The following is an 11782-nucleotide window of genomic DNA, read 5'->3' as shown; positions in this document are numbered from 1 at the left end:
AATCTGCCTTGCTCAAAATTTTACATGTTGGGCTTGGGCCTAGCCCTTAGGTAGCTCGAATTCAGCCGAAAACTTATACATATATATATTGTATATATGTTTACCTATATACATACATATTTTGCATACATAAACATATGTATGTATACGTATATTTTTAGAGTGGGTTCATTGACCAACGTGAGTGCATTAAATTACACAATAGGCTAGGCTTGGGTTGGGAAGATCGAGCTTAGTTCGGGCTCAGACATTATGCCCAAATTTTAGGGTCGGGCCCAGGTTAACCATAAACCCTGCCCAACCCGCCTGACATGCACCCCTAGTTCGAGAGAGGGCCGAGCAAAAAACGGGTGATGAAACACATATACTTTCTATTATTGTAACTTAGTTGTTTTCAATTGAAAAAACTCAAGAGCTTAATTTGTGAAAATTTCTATATGAAAAAAAAAACGCATTTTAGATTAAATTGATAAGCTCAATAAATTCATACAAGTGAGAACCACTTGTGTAGCCTTTGGGCATATTAGTTTCTCATTGGGATTTCCCAAATATCTTCAAGTAACTAAGCTTACATTTGAATAGTTTGCTTCTATCAATTTTATTAGCCTTTTACATGGCATTATATTATTTGTGATTTTCATTATTTATCATCTTGCTATAATAAGGTGTTCAACCAAACCAGCAAAGGTTTGGTTGGTGCCCACAAGTCCAACTATTTAGGTTTGGTTGACACCTAGTAGCTCAAATGTTTAGGTCTTAATTGTTGGTACATGTAAGTTTAACTACTACATAAGGTCTTATTGGTACCTAAAAGTCCAATTATATATTGGAATGTTTTGTTTGGACCTAAAAGTCCAACCAAGTTAATAAAAAATCACAAAAACTTGCCTAAGGAGAGGACATAGGCTTGGGTTTGGCCAAACCTATGCAAATATTTGTGTGCCATACTTTATCGTAGTTGATTTACTTTATTAATTGGATCACATTGCATTGCACACACTACCTTCGATTTCACTATCTTTGCATTTAAGGCCTTAGAAGGCATTAGTTGGGGGAAATCTTTTCGAACCCAATTCACCCCCTCTTGGGTAAGGCTAATTGGACAACAATTTCAACATTTATTAATTTTAGAATGATAGGTTAATGTATATTTGTCCCTTTTTTATCATGTATCAAGTGAAGTTTTAATTACTTAAGGCTTGCCATTGTTAGTTTTATCCACTATACGATGCTTGTGATAGAATCGTAAATGAAGTTGATAGCCATATAAACATTTTAATGGTCTTAGATTCAAAATGGTCCATTGTAGCCGGTGTTAGCACCCGATTTTTGCTCAGTATGTTGCCTAAACCTCCAATTAACCCCCCAAACATCCGATCAAACCCTTTTGACCTCTCCAAAACACCGAAAAACACAGAAAACCCAAATTTCACCATGAGAGCCCTTAGATCCATCATTAAACCCGCCTGATACCTATCTAATAACCCCGATCGACCCCATTTACACCTTAACCATTAGATCAAACACATCCGTCAGACCCGGGACATCCCAACACACCTACCAATGAAATTTGAATTCAAGATTCCTTCGTTCACCCGTCCATCAAACAAAGATTCAACTTCGACCGTTCTCTCACCTACGACCCATATCCACTTGATCTGAACAAATCTAATTCAATCAAACGTTTCCAATCACCCCATAATACCAAAAAAAAAACTTACATATGAAATTCCAACCCAAAACATCATCATATACCCTCGATCGCATAAAAATTTCATTTCAAGGGTTTAGATTGACTAGATTCCAAGTCCACCCGATCCGGGCCTAGTTGGCTCAATATGAGTTTACTAATCATCTTTGACTACCCAAAACCCTGCCCTAAGAAATTCCAACCCCAAACACCTTCATTTACCCTTGATCACATAAAGATTCCATTTTGAGGCTCCATATTGACCGGATTCCAAGTTTGCCCAAACCAGGCCTAGTTAGCTCAATATGAGTTTACCAATCATCTCAAACTACCCAAAAACCCTTTCTGAGAAATTCTAGCCCAAAACACCTCCATTTACCCTCAATTATACCAAGATTCCATTTCAAGGTTTCAAATTGACTGAATTACAAATCTACCTGATCCTGGCCCAATTGGCTCAATCTGATTGTACCAGTCATCTCATACTACCCAAAAACCCTACTCGGAGAATTTTCACCCAAAACTACCATTATTTTCCATCACACAAATATTCAATTTCAAGCCCCTTGATTAACTAAATCGAACCCTTTCCAGATCAACCCAATCTGGGCCTAGTCTTACCAATCCGACCTCACCAATCAACCCAAAATGTTCGAAGACCCCACCCTACAAAATTTCTGCCAAAAATTCCCTTGTTAACCCTTCCATAAAAAAAAAAAAAAAATCCATTTTGACCAATCTTACTAGCCCACGCATCAAAACCCTTCTCAACCGTTAGACCCATCTCAACCCTCCATTCTTGACCTAGAACCACCCATCATTGACCCAAGAATCCAGTTCAATCTCTGGATCCGGTTCAACCCAACCTGCTGAAAATTACCAAAACCCCTTCTTTTTCTCCAAATTTACGAAATGTTCCCTGTCCAAATATAAAAGCAAAATGACGCCTCATTTTACCTAGGAATCGAAGAGCAAAATGACGCCTCACTTAACCCTCTCTGTCGTACATTTTTGCTCGGTACCTTCCCTTCTTCCCTATCTTTCCTCTTTTCCCCTTCTTCTGCATCAACCATCAGACCCAACCAGAGTACACTTGCTTTCGAACAGAGCACCTACAGTGTCAATCTCAACTTGGCCAGATAACCCAGGTTTCACTGAAATCTGGAAGTAGATCATTCTTCGCCCCATCGAGGTATCTAACTCCACCGACTACGTTTTGGGAGCAAGCGTGAGTAGGTAACCTTCCCTCAACTTGTTATCCATGTTTTTCATTTTTATATTCTGGCTTCTTATCTATGCATGGTCGAAGAATGAGGGAAAGGAGAAGCTAATTCTCTATTGGTTCTACTTTAGTTATGTTCCTCTGTTAATTCCTTGCTCCTGATAGTCTTTTTCTATTTCCAATAGTTTCTGATAGTCTTTTCTTTATTTATGATAATTTCTTCTCTCATCCGTTTTGATAGTTTTTGTTAGCTATTCGCTCCTCTGTTAGTCTTCATGTTATTTTGAATTACTTTGATGTTATATTATTTTTAAATATCACTGTTAGATGGTTACTCCACTTTTGTGTTCGTCTTTCCTTTTCCTTACTTTCATTTATTTTCTTTTGTTTTCTTTTATTTTTCTGGCGCATTTACCGAATCTCTGTTATCTTCTTATCTTTACATTTTCGCCATTATTTTGCTGCATGCTTAACCATTGCCTTTCCAATGCATTTTTCAGACTGCTTAGTAGCAGGATTAATTGATCGGTTATTTATTTCTTTTTTAGATAGTTTCTAGTTGTGTGTTCTCTTCGGTAGTTTTCCTATCATGCAAAGAAGATTATAAAGTATAAAGTTCTTCGCATGACTATTTTTAGTTTTCCCATCTTCATACCGATCATCTTTCCATGTTCATTTCTTTTGCCTTCTTTTTCTTATATTTATGGTTTTTATTTTGATGCTCCACGGATTAGTTATCTTTTATATTATTTCAGTCCTGGTTGAAGGATTTGCTTCCAATTAATTACATTAGCTGGAATAATAGTTAATATGTAACTTCTCTAGAATTGATTAGTTGCATTTTATTGGTCTTTTGGTTTATTCTCTCTAATATGGTTTGTCCAGACTGATTCAGATTAGTTAGATATTCTATCCCTATTTTTTGCTTTCTTGTCATGGAACACCATGTGGGCCCCACCTATTGGACCCGGGAGCGGGGTGCCTAACCCCTTCCCTCTCAACATCTGAGCCTTACCTAGACTGGTTGGACCGGTGCCTTGGGCTTTGGAGTCACTATTAAAACAAAAATGTTTTAGAAAATCATTTCCCTAGAGGTCCCATCACCTCCATCTCCTAACTTGATGGGTGACGACTCCATTTCTAGCCCAAGTGGCACGTGAGTCCGGTCTCCCAATGCTTACAACGAGTGATAATTCTTTTTCTCATGACATCGTCTTATTTTACTCAAGACATTAAAAAACTTTTCCAATTCATGAAAACTATTTTTGAGTACGAGAGAAAAGTTATATTTGATTATGCATGATTTGGCCAAGAAAGGTCATACTAATATAGTTATTTCTTATTAACAGAATGCTACGATGTTATTTACAATATTCTTTGTTAAACCTGCATAGTGTGCTATCTTAGTGTGGGATTGTATTCTTTATTTATTTGTTTGTTGTTGTGATTTTTTTGGATGGTTGTTTTTGTCTTTGGTGGTGCTTTGGCAATGAATTTTCTCTTATAGGTTAACTTTGGTTTACTTTACCTAGAATCCTTTTATTTATTTATTATTTACTTTTATCAATACATCTAAAAAAATGGTGCATATGTAAATCATTTTTTTCCATCTCACTTGGTTTTCATTCCAATCTAAACACTAGATTAAATGGAATCACCAATTTGAATGCTTTCATGCTAATTTGGGCAAAATCCTATTTTGTATAGTTATTATTTAAATAACTGCAAAAATAATGGATATTCAAACTCTTATTTGGTCCTAAATAAGATATAACTCTTGATCAAAACATCCATTGAATGATATTCTAATTACACATATGATATGGCTTATATATATAATAAGGTTAAAGTTTGGTATAAGGCCTCTCTTAGGAAGGTCCTAGTTAATGATGACTCCCAACCTTGTGAACATTTTATATACAACATGGCATGTTATGGGGGCCCTAAATCATTTGGGGATTAATGCAAAAATGGTGAATGGTTAATGGTCATATTTTGTAAATACCAAAAAAAGTTCTTGCCCTTCAAATCAACGATTTATAAGGTCATCAAGTGGGGTTAACCAACTCATTTTTAATAAAATATTTTGGCATTGACTAACATTTTGTGCAAAAAACATGTCTATGTAATTGTATTATTGTTTGTAAGGCACTCATTGTTGTCTACCCAAAAAGAACAATATTATTATGAATTCCTTAAATAATAATTTATTTATTTTGTATTTATAAGAATATGATAATATATAATATATGGGTGGTAGTCAAGATGTTTTAATATAGACATTAATTTCACCACATATAAACATTTCACTAATGAAATTCATTGAGAATATGGATAAATATGTTGAACCAAACGTGGGATTTTTCATTTATAGTATAATAGAGTTAGATAACATTATACAACAAAGCTATAAACCTTGTTTATGCACAATGTGCAAGTAGTATCAATATTCATTTAACGTGTAGAAATAACAAAATTAATTAGTAGTGGGGATATACATGTGTATCAATCATAATCTCCTAAGTCTCCAAACTTCTCTACAAATTTAAACCACTTTGAATCAATTTATAGGTAATTTTTAATGAAAAAGAATTGTGCTAATATATATCAATATATATATAATCGAAAGATGGGGAAGATGTAATTATCTAATGTCATTCATCTATTGTTAATAAAACCTTTAATCTTGGTTTTTACATCACTCCATTGCACAACATTTTCCTTGTTAAAAACTTTTTTGTGAATCAAGGTTCTAAATATCGACACATGCCAATAAACAGGTATCAACCTGTGTTAGTGCTTTTTTAATGTTTTATTTATTTTTTCTTCAAAATTGATCCAGAGAGGTCGGTTGATGTCATGGCTACCCTCTAAACCATGGTCTGACCCGATACAACCCCAGTAGAGCGTATGGGGAAGCCATCAACATGATACATATCGATCGATACAAGCCGATACGTGTCAATACTTTGAACTTTATCATGAATGTTGGTGCATACTTATGACAGTTATTAATAAACATGTTTTTCCTTATAGGTATTCTTAATATCATTAACACATCTAAAACCCAAAATGTGTGAACTCGTCTAGATGTTCCATTTACAAACAAGCCCATCTAATAAAGCCTTTTCCTTTTTATTTTTTTTGTATTTCAAGCATGTTAACAACATTATGGAATGGGGTGTCCACTATTTCTATAATGATGTCATCATGAGAATGAAGTTATATTGTTCTAATAAATTTTTAAAAAGTGTATTACATTGTTACAACCATAAATATGCATCTTTAAATTAATCAGCCTATATATGAATAACAAATTAAATTAATTAATTAAAAAAATATAGAAAGATGGATAATGGTATATGTGTAAACATAAGATAAAATAAGCATGTTCATGAGTATAAAATAAGATCCAAAATTAAGTATACAAAAATTACATTTTTTATAAAAAATATTTAATGTGACAATTTCACCCATTTTCATTACTTTAATATTTTTCACCAATAAGTTGAATAACAAATAGTGCATCAAATATTAGCAAAAAAAATGTCTTATTAACTAAGATTTCATTTAATTTTTTGTGCTTGGAGTTTTTATAGTGAAATTTTAAAAACAAAATATTATACGTATCGTCAAACATCCCTAAGTCTAAACAATTGGTTGTAAGTCTTCGATGTGCAAGATACCAATGCTTTGTCAACCTAAAAATGCATCTATAAAACAAACCAACAAGGAGAGCTTAATGTCAAATATTGCCATTGACATAGGTCAGTTCGACTTGTTTCATTTATTTCTACCAATCAAATTAATGTTGTTGGGATGACTATTGAGTTAAGTGAAACCAATCAAGAAAAAAAAAACATTTTTTAAGTAGAGTACAGTTGTTTTGTAGATCAGTTACTTTAAATGGTTGACTGAATAAAACAATATGTGTGAATAGCTCTCCTAAGAAATTATTTTGAATGATAATCATGAAATGGCACAATAATAAGAGCCATACTTTTTAGTTCTTTACGATGTTTAACTTTTGAGATTTGAGATTGGTTTTTACTTTTTACACATGGGAGAAGTGAGAGTTTTGACCCTGTGTGTTTTGGTGATAATAAAACAATTAAGAATATTATTGGTGTACTAGAAATATAACCAGTCAAATTAACCTTCTTTTGGCCATATCTTGTTAAATTCATCATGATAAAGAAATTGGAAGTTTAATTGTAGAGCAATTGGATACCATCATTACCTATCTAGAAGAAGAAATAAGCTCTAAGGAAGACAAGGGTCTAAAAAAACCAAGAAGTATGAAGCAACATCTTAAGTTTTGCTACATTAAATCAACAATGAGGAATAAAGCATCAAGTCCTTAAGTGTCTTAGGTGTTTTTATGCAATAGTTCATTTGAAATGCACAACACATTAAGTTAAACAAGACTAGATTTGATTGATCCAATCTTAGAAACCAATGGTTTCATGGACTTAAAAAGATAATTAAAATGATAATGACCACTTTTGAAAGCAAAGGGAAAGATTCCCAAACTTTTAGACTGAAATTTCCAAGGTTTCTAAGTATTGGAGTTGTCGTTAGTTGACTATCCATTTATAGTCAACTACCTTTGACAATAGAGATCAGTGTAAGCCAATAGTTTATTACCCAATTTGGCATAATCAGCCACCTTTCCAACTAAGGCATGAAAATTCCCCGACACTGCTATAGTTGACTACCTCTCACAATCATAGCCAACATAATGAACTTGAACCGACCGATTGATAGGAGGAAGCGATTGACCTAAGGAGAAAAAAGATTCCTTCCTTTGTATAGTAGCCAGTTATCAACTTATCCTTGTCGACTACTATGATAAAAATTTGACCATTATAGGATATAACAACTAGTTCCATATTTAGTATGCCTTATATCTTGTTGGGAACAAGTTTAAAACATTTTCTATTGAGGATTAAACTATTTTTAACCGCTAAAAATGAAGAAAAACAGCCCTATAACATTTCAATTGAGTCAAGCCAAACTAAGTCAAATTGAATATTACTTTTTGTGTTATGTCTAGTTGATTTAACCACTATCCAAGTTGCATCCCTAGTGAATTTAGTTAATTTCCCATTTTATTTTTCTTATCTTCGTTATAATTTTAATGTATAGGTTTATATTAATCGTTGTAATTTTTACTAGTAAGATTAAATTTTATTAACTTCATTTGTTTAAATTAAATATAATGGATCGATATGTTTTATAACAATTTAACTCATTAATTTAGTACGTAGACATTAAGTTTAATTGTTTAAGTTACTAATTAAGTGATTATCTTAATTAAGTTTTTATAAATTTATTAAAATATGTTCATAAGTTATTTGTTTATTTATATAAATAATTGAATAAATAAGCCATGGATTTATTAATGGGTTTTGTAGTCTTATTAGTATATAGATAGAGTTGCAAGATGTATTGGATCAAAGTTGTTTAGGGGTATATCCAAGCTTGATCCAACAAGTATTCAGGAGATATGTGCTTGATTTGATTCCCAACGAATATGTAATGCATATATTCAAAATTTATTTTTTGGTCATTTAAAACACCCCCAATAGTTTTATGGATTTCCTAAAACCTACCCTATAGTTTTCATTTATTAAAATACCCCTATAGTTTGCAATCAATTTACTTAATCAACTTTCGATTAGATGACAATGGAAAATGATAGTTTTGACTCTAATGTTTATTTGAATAATTTTAATTAAAAGAAAATAAAACAATATGCCATTTTTTGCCCCTAGCAAAACAATGAGCACTAAAAACCACTATGTTTTACTCTATTTGGTCAATTTTGTTTTAGGTACAAAGAAGTGTAAGAGGTACTTTTGGAGTAAACAAGCATGAGCCCCATGCCCTTAAACAACTTCCACTCAATTTAGGTGATCATGTTACTATTTGTAGATGCCAAAATAGACACTTTTTAGTAAAAGGTTGATTAAGTAAATAAGTTGCAAACTATAATGGGTGATTTAGTAAAATGAAAGGGTAGGTTTAAATAAAACCATAAACTATGGGGGTGTCCTAATAAATGACATTTTTTTCAACAAAAAGAAAAAGATCCAAATTTGATTTTTTTCCTATAAAAAAATTGATTAAGATATCTATGAATTTGTATAAAAGTAAAGATTACATAGAAGAGGCTATTACTTAATGTTGGTTCCATCTAATTGGACTAAATCCCATATAGATTTGCCTAAAAAAATAATATAGAAATAAAAATAGATTTACCAAAATCCCAAATGCAACTTATATCCAAATAGTTTTGACAGTAGAAAATATATACATTATAATTGGACGAGCACCATCTAAGTTAATCTCTCACCAATCTAGAGAAATATAGGAGCCGTTTGGCAAGTTTTTTTCGGAAGATATGTTGGTAGCTTTGACAATCAAAAGAGGCATTGGCTACCGTGCATCTTTTTCGTGTCTTTCCACACGATAATAAAGCGAGAAAAGATGTGAAAATATCCATTTAGAGCTTCCCTAAATCAGCGCAAAATGAGTTTCTCACATCTTTTCAGCACATTGACTTTTGATGGCTAAATCAATTACAAACCAAATGGAAAAAAACCGCAACATAGTATGCCCCATTTATACATTGCCGAAAGACTGTATAGAAAAACATGCCAAACAGGGCATGATTCCCCGCAATAAGCACAGGGCTGATGACTTATGGGCCAACAAATGCATACCAAACGCAACCCATTTACGGCCTTTAATTGATAATTTAATGAAGGGAGAAATCCCAACTTTTAAAATCAAAGCCCACCAAAGTGGTCGTATGCATCACAAGGAGTTGATGCTAAGGGCCCATTTCCCTTTGCTATTACTTGATTTATTTTGTTAATTGTTGTCATAGATCACGGAGAGAAAAGTAAAACAAAATGTAACTAATTTTGGGATCACTTAACCAACTCCGAGCATAACTAAAATGTAAGTCATCTCATATCATAGAAGCCAAAAATCATACTCAATTAATCCCTATCCCTGAAAACTTTATAAATAAATATAAGCTGTAACTTTCTAGACTAAATAAATAAATCTTCTCATTTATGCACCTTATAAACCTAAGGCTTTCGTTATCTGAACACTCTCTCTCCACCGTCCCGCGATTGCAGTGCCTTGTTCGTTCCTTCCCTCCTATATTTTTTTTTTCTTTCTTTTTTTTTTTTTTTTTTTAATTTCGGGGCCCTCGATCGAATCGAACTAATCCTCTGCAAATCCCCAAAATATCCTCTCATTAAAGGGCATGTTCGACCTTTGATCTCTCATTTGGTTTCTCAGATTCGCCACGGAGAATCTTTCCAAGGGAGTTGAGATTTCTAGGGTTTCTTCCTTTTGTATTTTGAGCTTCCTTTCTGGTTGGTTGGGAGTCTTACTTGCGAGGGCTCTGGTCGTCTTGGGTGCTTCGTATTCGCAGATCTGAGTTTCGGAGACTCGTGGAGGCGATTTCGCAGTTCAGTTGCGCCTGTCAAGATGTTTTGGCGTATGGCGGGATTGTCCACCGCGTCTCCTGTGAGTTGGCGTTGTTAAACCTTCATTTCTTTAGATTAATCTTCTGGTTGTTTGATTGAATTTTTTAATTTTCGTTTTTTTTTTTTCAAACGGCGAAAATCTCTTGTTCTCAAGCTATACAAATTGATTGCTTATGTTTTTTTTTTTTTTTTTTTTTTTTGGTTTTTTAGCCCGTCAGTTTATGCTCATGAAATGGATAATTTTGTAATAGAAAAATTCCGTTTATTAATTGTAAATGCTACGTTTGGCCAGATTGCCACTTTCCGGGCCCCGAAGGATTGAGCTATTCTTTTAATCAGTGATTGAAAATTGAAATGCAATTTTATTAGTTATTCTTTTTGGTTCATTACCTCCTTTTTCAATGGAAGTGAAGCTTGAATAGAAGTCATATTTGGTTAGGTTTGAAGAGCACGTTTTTGAAGAAAAAAGATTGAACTTCTATTATCGTTGTGGTATAAAGACCTAATTTTCAAATTTCAGTATTCTTGTCTTGGAATGGGGTTTAATAGATAACAGGAAAATTGTTGGGGCACCTGTAAGAATGAGTGGTATTTGGGGCATTTATGGGAAATTAATCCTACTTCAGGTGGAATCTTTTTTAGTTAGTATAATACCGTCCAGTGTTCTATTGGAAATCCAATATCATTGGATTCATAGAACTGCCTTGGAGTCTCTTAGGTGTATACTGCGTTTTCAATGATTCTCACTCCAAATGCCTATATCTGGGCTTTCCAGTATTCCCAGATAGATCCAAGTCGTATTCCATATGATTTTACTTATAGTCTTCTATAACTTTTCCCTTTGGATAGATTCTTTTTTCGTTTTTTTTTTTGAGTTTGTGTAATATGAAGTTATAAAACGACTGAGTTCTCATTTATAAATTGAAATGAGATTAATATGGTTTATAAATCTACATTTCCAGCTTGTTATTGTTTTCTTTCTCTTGATAAATACTTGTTATTGTATTTCTTGGTAACCTTTAAAATTTTTTGAAACTAAGTTCATATTTAAGTAAGACATTTTTCCATGAACATGTATTCTTCCATTTTAATGTATAAATTTGTCATTATTTTTGGTCAGTAAAATGTATACATTTGCCAATTGAATATATTATGTTTATTGTTTGTTAAAAATTGGCTGAAACTCTTGCTACATGGCTGACTCATTTCCTTTGATAAGTCAGCTTGTTTGATTTGGCTCATCTTAAATACTGAATACTGAAACAGGAATTTCTAATATAGTTCCTTTATGCAAGTGAGTCAGTAAGCATTTAGCTGTCAACTTTGAGAATCCTTCCTGAATTGGCACATATGATGTTC

At 33.0% G+C, this 11782-nt stretch overlaps 1 protein-coding gene across 25 annotated transcripts in view; it reads left to right on the top strand.

Moving 5' to 3' along the window:
• Positions 1-9883: 9883 nt before the first annotated feature.
• LOC148844444 (bromo-adjacent homology (BAH) domain-containing protein) overlaps positions 9884-11782 on the top strand; it is a 55044-nt gene continuing 53145 nt past the window's right edge. For 6 of the 25 annotated variants that reach the window (XM_088957323.1, XM_088957310.1, XM_088957319.1 and 3 more), the window contains exon 1: positions 10040-10463. The gene's annotated coding sequence lies outside the window, so the exon portion shown is untranslated. Of the gene's footprint in view, positions 10464-11782 lie in introns of all 25 variants that reach the window. The other 19 variants (XM_088957331.1, XM_088957324.1, XM_088957326.1 and 16 more) reach the window with 10 other exon arrangements.

The sequence above is a fragment of the Nelumbo lutea genome, chromosome 8 (genome assembly GCF_056320005.1).
Source record: "Nelumbo lutea isolate HS-2025 chromosome 8, American lotus-T2T, whole genome shotgun sequence".
NCBI lineage: Eukaryota > Viridiplantae > Streptophyta > Magnoliopsida > Proteales > Nelumbonaceae > Nelumbo > Nelumbo lutea.
Note: the sequence above shows the minus strand (reverse complement) of the source record. Positions and strands in the feature narration are given on the sequence as shown.